The following is a 23511-nucleotide window of genomic DNA, read 5'->3' as shown; positions in this document are numbered from 1 at the left end:
CTAGGGTTGCCATAACAAAGTACCACAAACTGGGTAGCATAACAACAGAAATTTATTGTCTCATGGTTTCAGAGTCTAGAAGTTTGAAGGTATTAGCAGAGTTGGTTTCTACTGAGGGCTATGAGGGAAGATTCTGTCCCATGCCTCTCTCCTTGGCTTGTAGATGGCTGATGGCCAGTTCTCCCAGTGTCCCTTCACATCATCTTCTTTCTATGTGTGTCCATTTCTGTGTCCAAATTTCCCCTTTATATAAAGACCTCAGTCAAATTGGATTAGGACTCACCCTAATGACCTTATCTTAGCATAACTAATTCAATCCATAACAACTCTATTTCCAAATATAGTCATACCCTGAGGTAGTAGGGGTTAGGACTTCAGCAATTCAACCAATAACAGGGAGGATGAGTGCTGTGGAATGGGAAAGGAAATGTTATTTTCGGGAATTCTTTTTTTTTTTTTAAAGATGGGGTTTCACCATGTTGGTCAGGCTGGTCTTGAACTCTCGACTTCAGGTGATCCGCCCACCTTGGCCTCCAAAGTGCTTGGATTACAGGCGTGAGCCACCACACCTGGCAATGTTCTTTTCTTTTAAGTACATGACCCAGAGGTTGCATATAGCACCTCCCCTCATAGGCTATTGGCCAGCAGTTAACCACATGACCATATAACCTCAAGAGTAAAAGGAAATATAGTTTTTAGTTGGTGGCTACCTGCCAGCCAAAACTATTGTTGTTTTATTATTAGAGGAAGAATGGGGAGAAAGGATATTGGGGGCAACTAGCAGCTTCAGATAAATTATAGTTTGCAAAAATTTTGTGAAGGAGAGAACTACCTCCCTCCTGCAAACTGCAATAATAATTGCTTTTTTTTTTTTTTTTTAGGGATGGGGTTTCACCATATTGGTCAGGCTGGTCTCGAACTCCGAACCTCAGTTGATCTGCCCGCCTCGGCCTCCCAAAGTGCTGGGATTACAAGTGTGAGCCACCACGCCCAGCTAATAATTGCTTTTTTGTTGTAGCTAACAACCTACCATACCAGAAATCTTATAATTAGTCCTCACAATAACCCTGAGAGTCATTTTTCCTCCCACGTATTACAAAAGGAAAAATCAAGGCTCAGAAAGATTAAGCAGTTTGGTCAGAGCCAAATCCATTAAGTGGTGGAGCCTGGAATCCAACAGAGGATTCTGTCTGCTGTTAAAGCCTGACCATTTCACTGTACCCATCACATACCCTAGCAAGTAGCACTCCATCAGGCCTACCTTATTTGTATTGCTTAACTTCATGGCAGTTCTGGGTAGTGACTTGAAGATTAGTATGGGAAACATCAGAAATGCCCATTTCTATACTTTATAGGCTAATGAAGTGAAAGACAATCAAAATTCCTTTATAAAACATACAGTGGGAGTTGCAGGCAAGATGGCCAAATAGGAACAGCTCCCAGCAAGATCAATGCAGAAGGTGGGTGATTTCTGCATTTCCAACTGAGGTACCCAGCTCATCTCATTGGGACTGGTTAAACAGTGGGTGCAGCCCACAGTGGGCAAGCCAAAGTAGGGTGGGGCATCGCCTCACCCAGGAAGCACAAGGGGTCAGGGAACTCCTCCCTTAGCCAAGGGAAGCCATGAGGGACTGTGCCATGAGGGAGAGTGCACTCCAGCCCAGATACTATGCTTTTCCCATGGTCTTCACAACCACAGTTGAGGAGATTCCCTCAGGTGCCTATGCCACCAGGGCCCTGGGTTTCAATCACAAAACTGGGTAGCCGTTTGGGAAGACACCGAGCTAGCTGCAGGAGTTTTTGTTTTGTTTTTTTTTAATACCCCAGTGGCACCTGAAATGCCAGCAAGATAGAACCATTCACTCCCCTGGAAAGGGGGCTGAAGCCAGGGAGTGAAATAATCTAGCTCAGCAGATCCCACCCCCATGGAGCCCAGCAAACTAAAATCCACTGGCTTGAAATTCTTGCTGGCAGCACAGCAGTCTGAAGTCAACCTGAAAAGCTCAAGCTTGATGTGGGAAGGGGCATCCACCATTAATGAGGCTTGAGTAGGCAGTTTTCCCTTCACAGTGTAAACAAAGCCACCAGGAAGTTCGAACTGGCTGGAGTCCACTGCAGCTTGGCAAAGCTGCTGTAGCCAGACTGCCTCTCTAGATTCCTCCTCTCTGGGCAGGGCATCTCTGAAAGAAAAGCAGCAGCCCGAGTCAGGGGCTTATAGATAAAACTCTCATCTCCCTGGGACAGATCACCTAGGGGAAGGGGTGGCTGTGGACACAGCTTCGGCAGACTTAAATGTTCTTGCCTGCCAGCTCTGAAGACAGCAGTGGATCTACCAACACAGCACTCAAGCTCTGCTAAGGGACAGACTGCCTCTTCAAGTGGGTCCCTGATCCCCATGCCTCCTGACTGGGAGACCCCTCCCAGCAGGGGTTTATAGACACCTCATACAGGAGAGCTCTGGCTGGCATCTGGTGAATGCCCCTCTGGGACGAAGCTTCCAAAGGAAGGAACAGGCAGCAATCTTTGCTGTTATGCAGCCTCTGCTGGTGATACCCAGGCGAACAGGGTCTGGAGTGGACCTCTAGCAAACTCCAGCAGAACTGCAGCAGAGGGACCTGACTGTTAGAAGGAAAACTAACAAACAGAAAGGAATAATATCAACATCAACAAAAAGGACGTTCACACAGAAACACCATCTGAAAGTCACCAGTATCAAAGATCAAAGGTAGATAAATCCATGAAGATGAGGAAAAACCAGTGTAAAAAGGCTGAAAATTCCAAAAACCAGAATGCTTCTTCTCTTCCAAAGGATCACAACTCCTCGCCAGCAAAGGAACAAGAATGGACAGAGAATGAGTATGATGAATTGACAGAAGTAGGCTTCAGAAGGTGGGTAATAACAAACTCCTCCAAGCTAAAGGAGCATGTTCTAGCTCAATGTAAAGAAGTTAAGAACCTTGTAAAAAGGTTAGAGGAATTGCTAACTAGAATATCCAGTTTAGAGAAGAACATAAATGACCTAATAGAGCTGAAAAATACAGTATGAGAACTTCGTGAAGCATACACAAGTATCAATAGCCAAATCGATCAAGCAGAAGAAAGGATATCAGAGATTAAAGATCAACTTAATGAAATAAAGCATGAAGACAAGGTTAGAGAAAAAAAGATGAAAAGGAATGAACAAAGCCTCCAAGAAATATGGGACTGTGTGAAAAGACCAAACCTACATTTGATTGGTGTACCTGAAAGTGATGGGGAGAATGGAACCAAGTTGGAAAACACTGTTCAGGATATTATCCAGGAGAACTTCCCCAACATAGCAAGGCAGGCCAACATCCAAATTCAGGAAATACAGAGAACACCACAAATATACTCCTCAAGAAGAGCAACCCCAAGACATATAATCATCAGATTCACCAAGGTGGAAATGAAGGAAAAAATGTTAAGGACAGCCAGAGAGAAAGGTCTAGTTACCCACAAAGGGAAGCCCATCAGACTCACAGCAGATCTCTCTGCAGAAACCCTACAAGCCAGAAGAGAGTGGGGGCCAATATTCAACATTCTTAAAGAAAAGAATTTTCAACCCAGAATTTCATATCCAGCCAAACTAAGCTTCATAAGTGAAGGAAAAATAAAATCCCTTACAGACAAGCAAATGCTGAGAGATTTTGTCACCACCAGGCCTGCCTTACAAAAGCTCCTGAAGGAAGCACTAAATATGGAAAGGAAACACTGGTACCAGCCACTGCAAAAACATACCAAATTGTAAAGACCACTGACACTATGAAGAATCAACTAATGGGCAAAATAACCAACTAGCGTCATAATGACAAGATCAAATTCACACATAACAATATTAACCTTAAATGTAAGTGAGCTAAATGCCCCAATTAAAAAGCACAGACTGGCAAATTGGATAAAGAGTCAAGACCCATTGGTGTGCTGTATTTAGGAGACCCATCTCACATACAAAGACACACATAGGCTCAAAATAAAGAGATGGAGGAAGATTTACCAAGCGAATGGAAAGCAAAAAAAAAAAAAAAAAAAAATGCTGGGGTGCAATCCTAGTCTCTGATAAAACAGACTTTAAACCAACAAAGATCAAGAAAGACAGAGAAGGACATTACATAATGGTAAAAGGATCAATGCAACAAGAAGAGCTAATGATCCTAAATATATATGCACCCAATACAGGAGCACCCAGATTCATAAAGCAAATTCTTAGAGACCTACAAGGAGACTTAGACTCCCACACAATAATAGCAGGAGACTTTAACACCCCACTGTCAATATTAGATCAACAAGACAGAAAATTAACATTGTGTTTTTTAAAAACTGAAATAATTACATTCTATGATAAAATTATTTTGACATTAATATACCATAAGGCTGCCAGAAACCCATAATATCTTTACATAAATAGATTTTTTTAACTTTCTTGTTTTTATCAACACATTGTAATTATACAAATTTATGGGGTACAATTTGATGTTTTGATATATATGTTGTATAATGACCAAATCAGTGTACTTAGCATACTAAAAAAATACAGTGGCATAAACATATTAAACACTCTACACAATAGACATACATACACATATGTGTACATGTAAATACACACACACACACATACACACATAGTTTTGCTTTTGTAGAAAATTACTGTCCTTTCTTTTTTTCCTCCAACAGTATCACTTTGCTCTGGGTTGCTCTAGTTTTTTTAAAAAATCACAATGTTTATCAGAAAATAAGGTTTGTAGTTCACTCTGCCTATGGAGTAGCCATTCTTTATTCCTTTACTCTGCTAATAAACTTGCTTTCACTTTTAAAATAGCAGAAAAAGAAAATAAGGTCTATAAATAAGATTTTGCTGGAATTGAGCAGAGTTTTATCCCCGGCCCTCTCCCCAAATCTGATGGCACGTTATTGTTTCAATTATCTTAGCCACTTTTTCTTTTTCTCTAAACAGAGTCAGGGAGTCAACTGGGGATGGTGATTCACAAGTCTCAATTGCTCTGTGAAGGCTTTCTTGAATGGCTTCTATTTTCTCTGTAAACCCAAGATTGCAATAAGATGTTCCTCTCCCTTTTATGGGTTAGCAGCAGTTTCTTCCACTAGTCTATGAAAATTCTGGAAAAGAGGTATGTAGGTTACATGAGAGAGCCAGAGCTTTTTGGGAAAGAGGTACCAACACTCTAATCTGAGCTGCTGAAACTGGAGATAGGGAAACCTGTCAGGATAACTCCCTAAAGTCTGCTAGCAGGCAAAGCACCAATTGCCACAAAGGTAAACTCACCTGAAGGGCAAGTGCATTCTCAGTTGGTCACTTGGGCTTGACACAAGGGGCTCAGTGCTTGGGCATGGAGGTGGATTCTTTCTACTTCAGTGAGTGGTTAAGAGCCAAAATTCCCAAGACCTTGCCATTCAGGGTATGAAATCTGAGCCTATGTGTCTTCCAGGACAGCTGCAACTGTGGAGCCCAATCCTGGAGCACATGAACCTGGTTGTGTGTCCAGTAAGGACATCATCATCTACTGAACCATGGTATTAGAAAAGCCTCATGAGAGCAGAGCCATGTCTAGTGTGTTCCCTGTTCTATTCCTGGTGCCTAGCCTACTGTCTTGTATGTAGAAGGTGCTCGGTGAATACTTCATCATAAAAGATGCCAAATTCAGGATCTGGAATTCAGTAATAAAACACTGTGGTAGCAACCACAGCAACCATAGCAACCATGCTGGTAGACTCAAATCTTTCTCTGCCTCATATCTGGAAAACAAAAGTGCCCTGCTTTGGACTGAATTCTTGGACTATTCAGGTGGAGGACATAAAGAGACCTGAAAAGGAAATACTCTAGTTCTTGTAAATAAAGGTAAATTGATTGGCAATGAATTGTCTGGAAAAATAAATGTTAGTGTATGTGCACCCCAAGTAAGTAGAACAAGTCGTACCAGTTGCATAAGATAGTATTTCAGGTATCTGAATCACGTAGATCGCAGATGACAACTGCAAGGTTCTGATTGCCTGAAAGGACATGCCTGAACAAATCTTATTTTAGTTGGATGAACCATTTAGTACATATGTATCAATCTTTTACTTGAGAAATAGCTTCTCATTCCAAAATAGGCTCAAGTTACTTTTCAGGTGTAAAAGGAGAAACTCAGCATTTCTAGTCTCCAAATCAAATGTTAAAATCAGGACAATTTCTCCATATTGCTGCATAAGAAATCAGAGGTAGCGAAGACACAGCAGATATTATTTGTTTCTGGAGCAAACATACTCACAATGACTGCTATGTAAATAATTAAAGTAAAATATTAGTTTTAATAGTCTTGCATGCATTTTCATAGAGTTAGCAATTATTATTTAAAACACACATACAACTTAGTAACTATATGTGAATCTGTTTCTTATAAACTATATATACCTGAAGACTATGGGGTAAATAATATTTTTATAAATGGAATTAAATTGTAAATGAAGTAGAAAAGTTTTTGCAGATGACATGATTCTATATCTAGAAAACCCCATAGTCTTGGCCCAAAAGCTCCTTATGCTGATAAACAACTTCAGCAGTTTCAGGACACAAAATCAACATACAGAAATCAGTAGCATTCCTATACACCAAAAATAGCCAAGCTGTGAGCCAAATCAGGAGTGTAATCCCATTCATAATTACCACAAAAAAATACATGGGAATACAGCTAACAAGGGAAGTGAAAGATCTCTACAATGTGAATTACAAAACACTGCTCAAAGAAATCAGAGATGACACAAACAAGTGGAAAACATTGCAAGCTCATGAATAGTAAGAATAAATATCATTAAAATAGTCATACTGCCCAAATTTACAAATTCAATGCTATTCCTATCAAACTACCAATAACATTCTTTACAGGACTAGAAAAAACTATTTTAAAATTCATATGGAACTGAAAAAGAGCCTGAATAGCCAAAGGAATCCTAAGCAAAAAGAACAAAGCTGGAGGCATCACTTTACCTGACGCTGAACTATATACTACAGGGCTACAGTAACCAAAACAACATAGTACTGGTACAAAAAAAGACACATAGATCAATGGAACAGAATAGGGAGCCCAGAAATAAGGCCACACACCTACAATCATCTGATCATAAACAAAGCTGACAAAAACAAGCAATAAGGAAGGGACTCCCTATTCAATAAATGGTGCTGGGATAACTGGCTAGCCATATGCAGAAGATTGAAATGGGACTCCTTCTTTACACGATATACAAATATCAACTCGAGATGGATTAAGACTTATATGTAAAACCCAAAACTATAAAAACCCTGGAAGATAACCTAGGCAGTGCCATTCTGGACATAAGAACTGGTAAAGATTTCATGATGAAGATGCCAAAAGCAATTGCAACAAAAACAAAAATTGATAAATAGGGTCTAATTAAACTGAAGAGCTTCTGCACAGGAAAATAAGCTATCAACAGAGTAAATAGACAACCTACAGAATGGGAGAAAATATTTGCAAACTATGTATCTAACAAAGGTCTCATATTGAAATGCAAATCAAAACCACAGTGAAATACCATCTCACAGCAGTCAGAATGGCTATTATTAAAAAGTAAAAAAAACAACAGATGCTGGCGAGGTTGTGTAGAAAAAGGAAAACTTTTATACTGCTAATGGGCATAAATTAGTTTAACCATTGTAGTAGACAGTGTGGTGATTCTTCTAAGACCTAGAGGCAGAAATACCATTTGACCCAGTGATCCCATTACTGGATATATACCCAAAGGAATATGTCATTCTGTTATAAAGATACATACATGTGTATGTTCATTGCAGCCCCATTCACAATATCAAAGACATGGAATCAACCTAAATGACCATCAGTGATAGACTGGATAAAGAAGATGTGGTACATATATACCATGGAATACCATGCAGCCTTAAAAGGAGTGAGATCATGTCCTTTGCAGGGACATAGATGGAGTTGGATGCCATTATTCTCAGCAAACTAACCCAGGAACAGAAAACCAAAACACTGCATGTTCTTACTTATAAGTGGGAGCTGAATGATGAGAGCACATGGGGAGGAACAACACACACTGGGTCCTGTCAGGAGGTGTGGGGGGAGGGAGAGCATCAAGAAGGATAGCTAATGGATGCTGGGCTTAATACTTAGGTGATGGGATGATCTGTGCATCAGAACACCATGGCACATGTTCACTTATTAACAAACCTGCACATACTGCACATGTACCCTGAACTTAAAGTAAAAGTTGAAGAAAAGGTCTCATATCTAGAATCTATAAGAAATCTAAACAAATTTACCAAAAAAAAAGAAAACATTTAAAAGTGGGCAAAGGACAGGAACAGACACTTTTCAAAAGAAAACATACATGTGGCCAATAGACATATGAATAAAAGCTCAATATCACTAATCATTAGAAAAATGCAAATCATCTTGCATTTAGTACATATACACCATGGAATGCTATGCAGCCATAAAAAAAGATCACGTCCTTTGTAGGAACATGGATGAAGCTGGAGGCCATTATCTTTAGAAAATAAATACCACATACCTAATTAGCAAACTAATACCACATACCTAATTAGCAAACGAATACCACATAGGAAGGGATTGACAACCAAATACCATATGTTCTCATTTATAAGGGGGAGCTAAATGATGAAAACGCATAGACACAAAGAATGAAACAACAGACATGGGGGCCTACCTGCGGGTGGAGGGTGGATAGAAGGAAAGGAGCAGATAAAACAATTATTGTGTATAAGGCTTAGTACCTGAGTGACAAAATAATCTGTACAACAAATCCCCATAACACAAGTTTACTCATATAACAAACCTGCACTTGAACCTAAAAGTAAAAAAAAAATTTTCTCAAAAAAATCATGTGATAAAAATGAATATTAATAGTATTATTATTTTATTTTTCTACATGGGTCCAGGGACCAAACAAGAATATTATTTCTTTTTTTTTTTTTTTTGAGATAGAGTCTCACTCTGTCACCCAGCGAGACACTGGAGTGCAGTGGTGCAATCTGGGCTCACTGCAACCTCCACCTCCTGGGGTCAGGTGATTCTCTTGCCTCAGCCTCCCGAGTAGCTGGGATTACAGGTGCATGCCACTGCATCCAGCTAATTTTTTTGTAATTTTTAGTAGAGACAGGGTTTAACCATCTTGGCCAGACTGGTCTTGAACTCCTGACCTCGTGATCCACTCTCCTCAGCCTCCCAAAGTGCTGGGATTAGGATTACAGGCATGAGCCACTGCGCCCAGCCTGAGAATATTATTTCTTAAAGCTAATGTAGACATTTGAGTTTTCATTTGTGCAGCAATACCTGGTAGTGTAATTGTCCAGTGGGTTCGTTTTGTTTGTCAGTGAATTAGATAAACCAATTCACTGAGACAGCATTATTGCAGTAAAGGGTTTAATTTACACAAGGCCAGCTGGGTGAGATGGCAGGAGTTCATTATTACTCAAAACAGCCGCCATGAGAACCCTGAGTCCTTGGTTTTTATGGATAATTTGTTGGGCAGGGGACTAGGGATGTGAGTGCTGCTGATTATTTGGGGATGAAGTCATAGGGATGTGAAAAATGGTCCTCATGTATTGAATCTACCTCTAGGTGGGGGCCATGGGACTGATTGAGGGGGTCTAGTGGCGGAGGTCACTCAGTTGCCAGAATGCAAAAGTCTAAAAAATTTCAAAAGACCAGTCTTAGGTCTTAGAATAGTGATGTTATGTATAGGAGCAATTGAGGAAGTCACAAATCTTGTGACCTCTGGCCACATGACTTCTGACCAGTAAGGTATTATAGAAAAACAATCTAGGGGAACAAATGGCTGGTTATCATTTAGCTATACCTATATTTTAGCAGAATTCAGGCCCCTTTCATAATCCTAATCTCATGGTCTTTCATTAGTCTTACAAATGTGGTTTCAGTCCTTGAACAAGGAAGGGATCAGTTTTAGGAAGGGATTATTATTCTTCTGGCTTTAAAGTTAAACTATAAACTAAATTCCTCCTATGGTTAGCTTGGCCTTTGCCCAGGAATGAGGGAGGACAGCTAGCCTGTGAGCCCTAGAAGCAAGACAGAGTCAGTTATGCTAGACCTCTCTTGCTGTCTAAACTTTGCAAAAATGATGTTAGTCAAAAAAGTTTGGGACTATTTTGGTCAGACAGACCTTGGTGGAAATCCTTGTAATGAACATTGGTGTGTTTATCTGTAAATAGAGATTTTTTTAATTGGCTTAAAAGGTTTTGAGGATTTAATATAAGGCACATTGCTTGACATAAAAGTTGCTCAGTAACTATTAGTTCTGTTTTGGTGAAGACCTAACTCCCAGCATTTGCTGGATAAAATTTATTGAAGACCAATGGTTTGGACTGATCTCCCATACAAGGTCCAACACATTAAACCAAAATGAAGTTACTTGTGCTGAAGTTCCACACCACCAAATGGTAACTAAGTTGTTTATCTGACCTTCCAACAAACTAGAAGAAAGAAAGATAGTCAAATCTTCAAATAGGCCAGTTTTAGCTGACATAAGGAAGTCCCCTCTGCTTTAACCTTTACAAGGAAAGTAATGTTGAAATGACCAATCTGCTTTTTGTACTCTGTTTTTGCTTTTTTATGACATTTTCTGTCTATAAAACCAATTTCCTCTGTTCAGCTCATGGCAACACTCATTCTACTTTATATGATGAGGTGTTGCCTGATTCTAGAATTGCAAACAAAAGCCAATTAAGATATTTCAACTAAATTTTTTGTAATTTGTCTTTTGACACACTTGAGCACCTATTAAATACTACAGCTTTGCCTCAGGCATGCTGTGGAAGTTGGGGAAGGGCCTGTATTGTGCTTCAGAATGAATTGCTGAGAGGAGAGCTGTATCTTCACAAGGTCTGAGTGGTGACATTGGGGGCTGTCACTAATAGAACAGAAGACATCTGTGCCTCTAAAAGCAGCAAGTTTATGTGGGTCCTTAATAGCTGGGGTAGTGACAGGACAGCAGAAACAAGGACCGTCCCTTAGCACAGTTGGGACAATACACTTGGGCCCTGGGTGGAGGTGGGAGTGTCACACTGAAGAAAGGAAATTTTTGACAATTAGGTTGGTGGCATTATAAGATACCTTAACTGAGCATCAAAATAACATGCCCCTGTCTTGCAGTCACATGAGTTATTTTTTTTACAGCATGAAATTAGCTTCTGTTACATTGATTTGGATTGGATTTGGGAGAAGTTTGAGAAAATGTTGTAGCCTACACTCCCCTTCCCTTTTTTCCCCGCCACTTCGGTCAGGAACATCAGAGACCTCGGTGGGAGAGAGTAAGAGAAAGAACACAGGAGTAAAAGATAAAGTATAGCCACAGCTTTTTGAAATAAGGAGAATTTGGGAGCTTCATCATGTTTTTGCTTTTGTTGTTTTCCCCTTCTGCTTCATTTTCTACCAAGCCTACTTCCCCAATGCCATGGCGGAAGATCAATGACAACTCGTGCTTTCCTCACTGGCTTCACTCTCCTGGTTCTTCCCTGCACTGAAATTGGAGCCTATTACAACAGTCTGTTGTATACTGAATCATTGGCCCCAATTCCTTGTCCTTTCCTGTATACACACCCTTTGCCATGTGACTCTGCAGTTCCTCCAACAAAAACAGTGTATTTCTTCTAGCCTTGTCTTTGGACTTGACCGCATGACTGACTTTGGCATGTTAGCAGATGTGATGCAACGGGGCTTGAAGAGTGTTTGTGCAGTGGTGCTTGCCCTCTTGCACTCTGTCACTGCCATAAGAACCCTCCACACGGGGTAGCAACTCCCTCCTTTTTGGGTCCTAGAATGAAAATACCCCAGCACAGATCTAAACTGGCCAGACCCATATGTTGAACAGAGGCATTTGGCTGAACTCACTCTGAATCAGCTAACTCCTAGCTAAACTACAGAGGTGAGCAAATAAATGATTGCTGTTATAAATCATTGAGCTTTAGGGTGGTTTGTTCTACAGTAGTAGATGACTAATGTCATATTTCTATAGAAGGGATGTAGAGAGAAATATATGCTTTTTTTGTAGGAATTCATCTGTCACAGGAAAAATCCTGCTACATCCCGGAATGGAAGAGAGAAGGAGAGGTGATAGGGCCAGAGTGACAATGAGATTATGAGAAAAACAAGATAAATCTGGGGGATATTACAAAATAAAGTCAGCTGGGCATGGTGGCTCACACCTGTAATTGCAGCCTGTCACTACCTCAGCTATTAATGATCCACATGAATTTGCTTGATTTTTAGAGATCCATCTCTAAAAAGAAAAAAATAAGCCAGGCACAGTGGTTCATGCCTGTAATCCCAGCACTTTGGTAGGCCAAGGCAGGTGGATCACCTGAAGTCAGTAGTTCAAGACCAGCCTGGTCGACATGGTGAAAACTCATCTCTACTAAAAATGCAAAAAAATTAGCCAGATGTGGTGGACAGATGCCTGTAACCCCAGCTACCTGGGAGGCTGAGGCAGGAGAATCACTTGAACCCAGGAGGTAGAGGTTGTAGTGAGCCGAGATCATGTCACTGCACTCCAGCCTGGGCAACAAAGACTCCATCTCAAAAAAAAAATAGCTGGGTGTGGTAGCACGTACCTGTAGTCCCAGCTACATGGGGTATTGGGGGGAGGGTGGGGCTGAGGCAGGAGAATCACTTCAGCCTAGGAGTTCAGGGCTTCAGTGAGCCTTGATCATACCATTGCACTGCAGCCTGGGTAACAGAGCAAGATCCCTGTCTCTAAATAAATAAATGAGTCTCTGAATTCTGAGTTCTAACTTGATTGCACTGTGGTCTGAGAGACTGTTTGTTATGATTTCCATTATTTTGCATTTGCTGAAAATGAATGTGCAGAAATCACAAGCATTCCTATACCCCAATAACAGACTTAAAGAGAGCCAAATCAAGAATGAACTGCCATTCACAATTGCTACAAAGAGAATAAAATACCTAGGAATACAACTAACAAGGAACGTAAAGGACCTCTTCAAGGAGAACTACAAATCACTGCTCAACGAAATAAGAGAGGACACAAACAGATGGAAAAACATTCCATGTTCATGGTTAGGAAGAATCAATATCATGAAAATGGCCATACTGACCAAAGTAATTTACAGCTTCAATGCCATCCCCATCAAGCTACCAATGACCTTCTTCACAGAACTGGAAAAAAACAACTTAAATTTCATATGGAACCAAAAGAGAGCCTGCATAGCCAAGTCAATTCTAAGCAAAAAGAACAAAGCAGGAGGCATCACACTACCGGACATCAAACTATACTACAAGCCTACTGTAATCAAAACAGCATGGTACTGGTACCAAAACAGAGATATAGACCCATGGAAAAGAACAGAGGCCTCGGAGGCAGCACAACATATCTACAACCATCCGATCTTTGACAAACCTGACAAAAACAAGCAATGGGGAAAGGATTCCCTGTCTAATAAATGGTGTTGGGAAAACTGGCTAGCCATATGCAGAAAGCAGAAACTCGACCCCTTTCTGACACCTTACACTAAAATTGACTCCAGATGGATTAAAGACTTAAACATAAGACCTAACACCATAAAAACCCTAGAAGAAAACCTAGGCAAAACCATTCAGGACATAGGCGTAGGCAAGGACTTCATGACCAAAACACCAAACGCATTGGCAACAAAAGCCAAAATAGACAAATGGGACCTAATCAAACTCCGCAGCTTCTGCATGGCAAAAGAAACAGTCATTAGAGTGAATCGGCAACTAACAGAATGGGAAAAAATTTTTGCTGCTTACCCATCTGACAAAGGGCTGATATCCAGAATTTGCAAAGAACTAAAACAGATTTACAAGAAAAAAACAAACAAGCCCATTCAAAAGTGGGCGAAGGATATGAACAGACACTTTACAAAAGAAGACATACATGAGGCCAACAAACATATGAAAAAATGCTCATCATCACTGGTCATTAGAGAAATGCAAATCAAAACTACATTGAGATACCATCTCATGCCAGTTAGAATGGCGATCATTAAAAAATCTGGAGAAAATAGATGCTGGAGAGGATGTGGAGAAACAGGAACACTTTTACACTGTTGGTGGGAGTGTAAATTAGTTCAACCATTGTGGAAGACAGTGTGGCGATTCCTCAAGGACCTAGAAATAGAAATTCCATTTGACCCAGCAATCCCATTACTGGGTATATATCCAAAGGATTATAAATCGTTCTACTATAAGGACACATGCACACGAATGTTCATTGCAGCACAGTTTACAATAGCAAAGACCTGGAACCAACCCAAATGCCCATCGATGATAGACTGGACAGGGAAAATGTGGCACATATACACCATGGAATATTATGCAGCCATCAAAAACGATGAGTTCGCGTCCTTTGTAGGGACATGGATGAACCTGGAAACCATCATTCTCAGCAAACTGACACAAGAACACAAAATCAAACACCACATGTTCTCACTCATAGGCGGGTGTTGAACAATGAGAACACATGGACACAGGGAGGGGAGCACTATACACCGGGGTCTGTTGGGGCTAAATAGGGGAGGGACAGCGGGGGGGTGGGGAGTTGGGGAGAGATAGCATGGGGAGAAATGCCACATATAGGTGAAGGGGAGGAAGGCAGCAAATCACACTGCCACGTATGCACCTATGCAACAATCTTGCATGTTCTTCACATGTACCCCAAAACCTAAAATGCAATTAAAAATAAATAAATAAATAAATAAAAACCTTGCATGAAGATAAGAAATATAAATTATATTTTGTCAAAACCAACATTTTTAAATGTTTGCATCTTTATTCATAAGTGAAATTGGCTTATAGTTTTCTTATTTTTGAATTATCTTTATTATGCTATGTTAATAAGAACACAATAATACCTAACATAAATAAAATGAATTATCTGGTTGAGAAAAGAGAAAATAAATTAGGAATTATTTGTACTTTAAAATTTAGATATAATTCAACTGTTACATTTTCTGGGCCTGGTATCTTTTTAAACATGATAGACCTTTACTTAGCTTTCCAATGTCTTCTATGATTATTGATCTCTTCAGATTTTCTATCTCTTACTTGGCAAAATATAGTAGTTTTTATTTTGGTAGAAAACTAACCATGTCCTCTAAATTTTCAAATTTATTACTGTCCCTAGAAAACAGAGGCTGAAGCAAGACAAGTGGTAAGGTTTTATTGAAAGGTGATATCCTGGGATAGAGAAAGAGCGAAAAGGGAACAAGAGAGAGAGGGATGGAAAACAAATGGAAATTGGCATGTTACCAAGCTGACCACCGTCTCATGAACTGTGAAGAGTATGATACCCACTCAGACAGGACAGTACCAGACAGGCTGTACATACAGAAGACACATGTTGGAATAGTCCATTGGAGGGTAGAAGGGAATGGATTGCACCATCACCTTTCTCCCATCTCATTTCTCTCCTGTTGGTCAGTGTTTGCCTCGGGGAGTTCAGTCTATGCACTTCCAGGTGGTATCATCTGGCCTCTTTGGGCAGCTGCTGCGGAGGCCATGTCCCACCCTGTGGAATGCCAAGTCCTTGGAGTCTGCGTTGGAGTCTAGAAGTGGCAGGAGGAATCAGAACCTTCATGGGTTCAACTGAATTGGGCCGAGAGGAGCCAGAGCTTCTGCAGCTTCTGGCATGATGGGAAGGCATTAGGAAGGGGCCGTGTTTCCAAAGCCTGGCATTCACCTCAGGACAGAATGAGATAGAGATGTCAGTAGATGCAGTGGTGGTAGCAGCAGGGGCAGTTGTATGGCTGAGGGCCCCCAGAGACAGGTGAAGCTTTGAAAATCTGAGGTGACCATAACATGTCTCTGCAATAATTTCCATAGATTTGCATCTATATTTTTGCATGTATATTCTTTTATGATTGTTAAATCACTTAAAAAATCTGTGTTTTATCATGATTAAAACTAAACTTAAAAACTTGTGTTTATCACCTTGTTATCTTAAAGGCTTCATGTTTTTGCTTTTTCTCTTTTTCCACTAATCAGGTTTGCCAAGAGTTTATTTAAAAAAATATTTCTGGGGATATAGCTTTCTGTTTTGCATATTCTTTTTTTTTTTTTTTTTGAGACAGAGTCTCACTCCGTCACCAGGCGCCAGGCTGGAGTGCAGTGGTGTGACCTTGGCTCACTGCAACCTCTGCCTCCAGGGTTCAAGCAATTCTCCTGCCTCAGCCTCCCCAGTAGCTGGGACTACAGGCTCACGCCACCACACCCAGCTAATTTTTTTGTATTTTTAGTAGAGACGGGGTTTCACCATGTTGGCCAGGATGGTCATGATCTCTTGACCTCGTGATCCGCCCGCCTCGGCCTCCCAAAGTGCTGGGATTACAGGTGTGGGCCACCGCGCCCGCCCCACCAATTCTTTTCAAGACAGTACCTTCAATTCTTTTTTTTTTTTTTTTTTTTAGACAGGGTCTGGCTCTGTCAGCCAGGCTGGAGTACAGTGGCATGATCATGGCTCACTGTGATCTCCACCTCCTGGACTCAGTTGATCCTGGCTCACTGCAACCTCCACCTCCTGGGCTCAGGTGATCCTAGTGAGGACCATAGCACATGCCACCTTGCCTGGCTAATTTTTGTATTGTTATTTTTAATTTTTATATTTTAAAAAATTTTTGTATTTTAGTAGACACAGCGTTTCACCATGTTTCCCAGGCTGGTCTTGAACTCCTGGCCCCAGGCAATCCACTTGCCTCAGCCTCCCAAAGTGCTGGGATTACAAGCATGAGCTACCATGCTCAGTCCCTTTAATTATCTTCTTTCCCTTCATTTGTTCACATGTCACCCGTAATCATCCTTGTAGGCAAGTTTCCCCAGGCAAGGCAAGACAGGGCAGGGTAGAGTAGGGCAGTCCCAACAGGCCCACCTACTATCATCTCAGCAATTCAAACAGTTGGGTAAAATACCATGTCTCTTCCTCAGAGTAAAATTACTTTGAAACTGTGAAAACAAGAGGTATTCTTATTTTAGGTATTGAAAAATCATAGAACTTAAGAATGTAGCAAGTACTTGGAAAATCTCTCATTTTAAAGATGAAGAGGATGAGAGCCAGAAAAGGTAAGGTTAAAAAGGGTAGGCTCAAAACCGTGGTCCTGCTTTAGAGATCATATGTGCAGCTTATCACACATAATTTTTAGGGAAATAATTACCCAGATCAATTACCTTTATTTCAGAAAATATTTAAGCATCTACTTTGGTCAAGGCATTGTGCTAGATGCCGAAGACAATAGAAACATGAGCAAGAATAGCACCTGTCCCCAAGGAATTTCCAATCTAGGGATGGGAAGGAAATAATACCAGTATATGGAATAACTATAATGTAAGCAAGAGTTATCTATGTGCCATAAGAGGTATAAGGTGGTGAGAAAGGCAGCGTGACATCCAGTCAAAGATATCAAGAAAGGTTTCATGGGTGGAATATCATTTGTAGTGGGTTTTGAAGGATGGGTGAGACTTTGGTGGGTAGAGACAGGGTGGCCGGGAATTCTAGACAGAGGAAGAGCAAAAACCAAGTCAGAAATGTGGGAATATAGAGACTGAAGTTGAGGAAGAGCAAATAATTTGGTTTGGTAGGAAAATTCTGCAAGAATAGGCCAGAATACTATGGACAAAAGACTTTGGATGACTCTAACTTCAGTATTTAATTTCCTAAGTAATGAGAAATGCCTGGTGTGTGCCACTGGCAGAGAAGATGTGGGACTTTACCTGGCTTGGTGTTCTCCAGTTCAGAATGGTGAGAAGGTAGAGCCACCCTTTACCCAGTGCTGTAATCCCAGCACTTTGGGAGGCCGAGGCAGGTGGATCACCTGAAGTCAGGAGTTCAACACCAGCCTGGCCAACATGGTGAAACCCCATGTTGAATGGGGTGGGAACACATTGGGAAATCCAAAGTGGTCTATGTGAATGTGGGGCTGAAGCAGTACAACGTAAGCATCGCCAAAATAATGGTTAAATGTGTGAGTCAAGAGGTATGAGACATGCATAGGGGTTAAGCCATAACTGTAGAACTTGCAGCCAGTTTAAGAACAAGGAAGGTCAAGAGATGTCCTGAGCAGTGAGTAATGGAGCAAGAGGAGGGTAAGCTAGGAACTTCAGGAAACTCTACAACAGGAGTCCCATTAGTCTGAAATGTTCTCTTATGCTGATCACCAAGAGTGTACATATGGAAATTAACCCAGTATGATAGGTATAAAGTTCCAAAGTGAGTGTCAGAATGAGATACGGATTTTCTTTTTTTTTTTTTAAGAGGCAAATGAAAGTAATCTTTAAGTCATTTGAAAAGCATGGTGCTTATTTGTCCAATACAGACTCAAACTTAAATGCTATAGTTATAATTTCCAAACTTCTGGAAAATTAACATTTAAATATACATATGGGTTGTATTTATATTGCAATCAACAAATTTTAGAGAACAATATATTTGGTTACAGTTCCACATATCTATAGTAAAGACAAAGCCACATAATGTTTATGATGTTAAATCTGGCTCTAAGTAACCTAAGGTACAAAATTTTGACCAAATATCAAAATTATGATAATCTGATACCCATATGAAACTACTTTTTAGAGAGTAAATGTGCTGTTGAGTATTATTTCATTAACTCTTTCTTTTTATAAGTACCTACAAACTGATCCTTTTCTTTAATCTTTGTGACTCACTGATATTTCAAAGTGACCTCTTCACTTCCGTGTTACCATTTCAGTACCCAGAGATTTCTGAGGCGGTATAAGTTTGACTTCATAAAAACAGTAGATACTTTAACAGTGACACTTTTTAAATCTGTAAACTCAGTCACATTAGTTAGCTCAGCAATTATGGAAACATTGAGATTGTGGCACTGCAAGCCAGAATCTCTTTGTGTTTTTTACATTAAGCTGCTTTTGAATATTTTTGGTATTTATCAGCCATCTGTATTACCCTTATAATAATAAAAGAATATATTTAAAATAAATGTAAAGTTAAATACCCTGAAGGACTTATCAATGCTTTAAAAAAACACACACAGTATAAATCAATTATCTTTTTTCCTTCAGTATTTGGTATAGCAAAAATTATTTCTGGTTCATCCTTAGATCAATCAACACCATTTTTCATGACATATAACACTGAAATTTACAGACATCCCTGAAAAGTTTTTAAGTAAATGAGTGAATCACAGTGGAGTCTCAATCAGTTAACAGTGTAGATCCATTTTTTTTTTTTTAAAAAACTGAATATTAAAAGAAAATCTTCAAGCTAAAAGCAAAAACAAAACCCTTCTAAGAACTGAAGCTGAGTGTGTGTTGTCAATGATTCCATACTTTTATTCCTGACTTAGACTCCTCCTTCTCATGTTGTGAGACATGTTTGCTGAAATCGTCATGCCAAGCTTTTGGGACGCCTGGGTAAAGAGGCTATGCTACTGTTGCATCTAAGGGAATAGTGGCACCATTTCTTCCCTAATAGACTTTATATCCAAAGGTGAGCAATGAGTCGCACTCCCCTGCATTCACCAGCATCTTATCAGGAGATAATACTTGCTGTGCAAATTTATGGCAGCTGATCCTCCCACCCCCACCCCCTACTGCCAATATGAGGTTATCATCAGTTTGTCATTATATGCACTGGCCTTTCACTCTTTCAATCAGAAAAGCTGTGGCTTACTTTACAAAGGTCAGGAAGGGACCACAAGAAATGTCTAAAGGCACAAAGTCACATAGCTGCTCTAGTTGGAGTTTGCAAACAGAGAATAGGTTAAATTTAGGTCATCCCAATCTATGAGAGTAAAAAGGCATCCACAGCAGGCCTTTATCCAGCCAGCTTCTTTGAGACCCTTCATGGGTTTTGAGATCTATAAAATGTACACTAAAATACCCGTACTTCAAAAAGCAATAAGGCAAATAGTATAACCATTATTCTAAAAGTTACAATGGTAATGTAGGCATACATAATTCAGTTACAATGTTGATACTGTTTCTATTATACAACCATATTAACTGTTTATTTCCTACATAATTATAAATTCAGCTGGGTTTCAGTTGAACACAAAACCATCCTTGTATCACTACTGATAGTTGGCAATAGCTCTTTGATAGCAGTTTTCATTCTGCTATAGAAATTATCTTTGAACTGAAAAAAGTCCACAATCCAATGTCCAGTCATTAAACACTACCATATTTGTGAAGAGCTTCTTCCAACTTCTGGGTCACTTTTTGGAAAAATATTATTTGTTGCTGTAAGAAATGCTGGAGATGCAGATTTTCAAAGGAAATACTCAAGCACTGGTTTGGATTCACAATTCTAAAAACACTCAACCCATAATAAGAGTGTGATGGTCAGTTTTAGGGTCAACTTGTCTAAGCTACTCTACAGTTCCCAGTTATTCAATCAAACACTAATTTGGTGTTGCTGAGAAAGCATTTGGTAAACATAAAGTCCATAGCAGTTGACATTAGAGACATTATCTCGATAATCTGGATGGGCTGGTTTCAACCAGTTGAAAAGCTTAAAAAGCAAAACTGAGACTTCCCTGAAGAAAAAGCAATTCCATGTGCAGCTGCAGCTGCTGCTCGAAGCTCCAGCTTGCTGTTCCTGATGGCTTGCCTTCCAGATCTGCCTAGCCAGTCCCCACAATTGTGTAAGTCAATTGCTTGCAGTAAATCTACTATATATCTCCTGCTGGTTCAGTTTCTCTGATTGAACCCTGAACGAGTTGAAAAAAGGAGTGCTCACACAATTTAGTGAGGAAAGTTTCTTTGGAAAAAGGTATGCTTTGATTTCCTTACCTCAAATGAGATGGGGCTTCAATGGGACCCCTAAGAATGTGACATATGCTCTATGAAGTTGGGGGCAGCATGGACTGATAACAGCTTCTGAGGATGAGAGTGGATGGGCTACCTCCTTTAGCAGGCAAACCACCTAAAACCAGGACAGAGACTTCCAAGTAAAAATATGAATTGGGCCGGGCGCGGTGGCTCAAGCCTGTAATCCCAGCACTTTGGGAGGCCGAGGCGGGTGGATCACGAGGTCAATAGATCGAGACCATCCTGGTCAACATGGTGAAACCCCGTCTCTACTAATACAAAAAATTAGCTGGGCACGGTGGCGCGTGCCTGTAATCCCAGCTACTCAGGAGGCTGAGGCAGGAGAATTGCCTGAACCCAGGAGGCGGAGATTGCGGTGAGCCGAGATCGCGCCATTGCGCTCCAGCCTGGGTATCAAGAGTGAAACTCCGTCTCAAAAAAAAAAAAAAAAAAAAAAAAAAAAAAAAAAAAAAAAAAAATATGAATTGAATATACTTTGACATTTGCTTCCTTGTGAAAATTTAACTGAAATGGTAGTAAATAGATTGTGTAAAAAATCACACATCCATAAAAATAGAAAGTCTAAGAGAAGAAACAACAGGAGCAAGATTTTCTTGGGAAGGAAATAAAAGAGTGATTGAAAAAACTTTTCAGTATCGTCTGAGTACATAACCAGCTATTGGAAAAGAAAAAAGTTCTCAATATTCCTTAGGGGAACAACAGAAAATACAAAAATTCAACTCCAGATTCTCAGAAGAGGCCTTTGAGTAAGCACAGACATTCACTACTTTAGTGCTGGATTACCCTGAATTTTCAAAAGTGGATAATAGCGTCAGAAGATACAATTAACTTAATATCACCATAAAATATAGCCAAATCAATATCCAGGGGTATTGGTTATGAGTTTGTTTCCTCTCAGCTCCAAATTCACTCTGTGAATTTGCCTGCCCTGTGAAAACAGTTCTGGGACCTTCAAAGGTTTTTCCTTTGCCAGCTGGCGTGATGTTAAGCTTTGTCAGTGGAGAGATTCTAGAAAGACATTGCAAGAGGCAAAAAGGGGTTTTGCTTTCTGATTCCCTGTGCCCTCTCAGCAGGCTCCTGCTGAGTTGAGTGTGTGGGGTGTGGGATGAGGCAGTAGACCCCAGAGGCCAGCAGCACTCCCCTTCCCAACACCAGCCCCCAGTCTTGAGCAGCTTTATAGCCCAATGCCTCTGGTGAGTCCCAACAATTTTACCCAGCACCCTGGAGGATAAATTTCCAGCAAATTCCAGAGGACATGCCACCATAGGGACTTCTGTGCCATTCCGTGAGCCACAGCCAAGCTCTCTCCAACAAAGTCTGGCTCTCAGCCCAATGCAGGGGCTTTTCCTTGGATGCTCCATCTCACCTAAGGGACCTAGGGATAGTGGCTGCTCCTTTTTATCTGCTATTCCTGTATTCTTTAGAATTCTCTCTTGACTAATCAATCTAAGTACACCAATCTCATCATTTAATGCATAATTGTTTATATTAAACCTTTCCTATTTAAATTACTGTGCTTCCTCTTTCCTGATTGGATTCAGAATGAGACGAGGGGAAAAAAATAGCAAACTAGATACATATTAACCTTTTAGAATTTTACTTTGTTTTTTTGTTTGTTTTTGGTTTTGTTTTTTGTTTTGAGACAGAGTCTCTCTCTGTCACCTTGGCTGGAGGGCAGTGGTGCAATCTTGGCTCACTGCAACCTTCCTCCTCCCAGGTTCAAGCGATTCTCCCGCCTCAGCTCCCAATAGCTGGGACTACAGGTGCATGCCCACCATGCCTGGCTAATTTTTGTATTTTTATTCGAGAAGAGGTTTCACCATGTTGGCCAGGCTGGTCTTGAACTCCTGCCCTCAAGCAATCCACCCGCCTCAGCCTCCCAAAGTGCTGGGATTACACGCATGAGCCACAGCACCCAGCCTTAGAATTTTACTTTGAAAGTACAAATGGAAATACTTTGCATAAATCTGTTTGAGTCTGCCAGTGCTACATTTAAAAACTATCCTCTTCTCCCTGTCAAGTTCTCAAACGACTGCTGAGTGAGACTAAAGTTTGCCTATATTACTGCTAAGAGTCAAGGCAAAGGACATGGTCCAGGTGTGTACAGTATTAGTGGACTTCCTAAGGCTGAACCTCTGAATTGCAGACTTACCCTCCCAGGCACAGGCAAGGGTGCACCAGGACAGGCCTCTTTCAGAAGGGCAGGGCTGGTACTGCAAGCTTACTACATGGTAAGGGCAACAGAGCTCATGCAGGCTGGAGATGGCTCCCAAGAGGGAGGGGAACCAGCTGGGCCACAACTTCCTGGTTTCTTCTTCCAACCTTTAAATTAGGTAAATCAGTCTTTCCTCTTGGAGGAGGTGGGAGTAAATGGGTATGGAAAGGCCAGGAGTATTGACAATGATGTTCTCCATGTGCCACCCCCTTCAACAAGGTCCATGCCATTTTCATATTACTTTTCTGGATTTCACAAGGATGGATAAAAAAAGATACAGGCATAGTCGAATTATAACACATATCAGTTAAAATTCCATGTTCATAATCTCCCAGTGCCCATATGGGTTATGAAATAAGATTACAAGTTGTGTGTGTGTGTGTGTGTGTGTGTGTGTGTGTGTGTGTGTGTGTTTTAAGAGTCTGG

At 40.5% G+C, this 23511-nt stretch overlaps 1 protein-coding gene across 3 annotated transcripts in view; it reads left to right on the top strand.

Moving 5' to 3' along the window:
• Positions 1 to 15963, top strand: part of CCL28 (C-C motif chemokine ligand 28) — a 49538-nt gene extending 33575 nt beyond the window's left edge. Inside the window, exon 4 of one of the 3 annotated variants that reach the window (XR_001107008.3) lies at positions 15193 to 15963. The gene's annotated coding sequence lies outside the window, so the exon portion shown is untranslated. Of the gene's footprint in view, positions 1 to 881; positions 1216 to 5462; positions 9009 to 15192 lie in introns of those variants that run through there. The other 2 variants (XR_001107009.2, XR_001107010.2) reach the window with 2 other exon arrangements.
• The last annotated feature ends 7548 nt before the right edge of the window (positions 15964 to 23511 follow it).

The sequence above is a fragment of the Aotus nancymaae genome, unplaced genomic scaffold (genome assembly GCF_030222135.1).
Source record: "Aotus nancymaae isolate 86718 unplaced genomic scaffold, 86718_ANA_hifiasm-v0.15.2.pri h1tg000014l, whole genome shotgun sequence".
NCBI lineage: Eukaryota > Metazoa > Chordata > Mammalia > Primates > Aotidae > Aotus > Aotus nancymaae.
This window is presented reverse-complemented; position numbering and strand designations above follow the sequence as displayed.